The sequence below is a fragment of the Bison bison genome, unplaced genomic scaffold, assembly GCF_000754665.1.
Source record: "Bison bison bison isolate TAMUID 2011002044 unplaced genomic scaffold, Bison_UMD1.0 scf7180017864526, whole genome shotgun sequence".
In the NCBI taxonomy this organism is placed as follows: domain Eukaryota; kingdom Metazoa; phylum Chordata; class Mammalia; order Artiodactyla; family Bovidae; genus Bison; species Bison bison.
In genome coordinates this window covers 3113388-3114881 of record NW_011495077.1, presented here as the reverse complement: position 1 = coordinate 3114881, position 1494 = coordinate 3113388, and positions in this window count along the sequence as shown.

Sequence of the window (1494 nt, the reverse complement as noted above, 5' to 3'; positions counted from 1 at the left end):
TGTTCACAAATACACACACCCATGCATCACTCTCACACACACACACACACACACACTACAATTAAGTTTGAATTCAGCATTTAAATTCAAGGGGGGCAAATCTTAGTTCCTCCACTTAATGGTTGGATATCCTTAAGTAAGTTACCTCTCTCCTTGTGCCTTAATTTCCATATTTGTGAACATGAGGATAATATTAATAATAGCATTTACCTCACTGAGTGGTGGGCTTTCCTGGTGGCTCAGATGGTAAAGATCTACCTGCACTGCTGGAGACCTGGGTTCGATTCCTGGGTTGGGAAGATCCCTTGGAGGAGGGCATGACAACCCACTCCATTATTCTTGCCTGGAGAATCCCATGGACAGAGGAGTCTGGCGGGCCACAGTCCCTGGGGTCACAAAGAGTTGGACATGACTGAGCAACTAAGCATAGCACTGAGTTGTGCCGATGAAATTAGATAAAGTGGCAAAGTGCTTAAAACAGTGGCTGACAGAGGTGCATATGTATTCATACACATTTCCTAAGCCCTCTCCCATTTAGTTGCTGCCACTTGGTGGTGGACCTAGCTGTAATACAACGTAGGAGTCCTTTTATCTCTCTGAGGCTCAATTTTCCCACCTGTAAAACAGGGATAATATTATCTTCCTGGTCCAGTTGCTTTGAGGATCTCAACAGGCCCATCATGGAAAACTCCTAGCCTCGTCTCTGGCCCACAGAAGTCTGCGGCACCTTAGCTATTACCGTCTGTAACTGATGGAGAACAGGTCAGAGAACAGGTGCAGGGGCAGGATGTGCCAAGGCAAAGGCCTGACCCCCATCACCCTGCAGGCTGGAGGTCCAAGCCTGACCCAGCCCCGTCTCCTCCCAGGCTGGAGTTGAGTTCTGGAAAGACAGAGCCCCAGATCAGGGTAGGGGGTGGTCAGAGTTATCCCACCTTTGGGAGCCTGGGGTGGCCACTAGCCTGGCATGGGGCTGGGGGCAGGGCCAGCCTGGTGGCTGTGGGTGGAAGGAAAAAAGGAAAACCAGCTCAGTGGAAATTACCCTGTGGTTGGCTCAGGCGCCCACGACACACTGTATTTATAGAGAGCTCACTGCCGCTGTTAATGCCTCACAGTCGAATTAACCCTTTCCAGCCCGCCGTACCAGCCTGGTGCCAGAGAAGAACACTGGACTGGGGAGTCAGACAGCCAGATCCGAGCTCTGGCTCTGCTGCCAGCGGCCTGGAGCAGGACCCCGGGTGGCCGATGACCATCCAGCTATCCCCCTAGCAGAAAATAAACTCCGGATCTTGGGAGGGTGGGTCACGGTGGGGGATGGGCGGGGATCAACTAGCACCCCTTTACCAGCGCGCCCGCGTGGGTCTGGACCCGGGGCAGGGGCGGGTCCCGGCCGGTGCCCTGCCCAGCGGGCGGGCTCCGGCCTCGGCCCTAAACCGCGGCCGCGGGGCCAATCCGGCCTCTGGGGCTCACCCGGGCCGCCTTTCCGGGCCCGCGGCT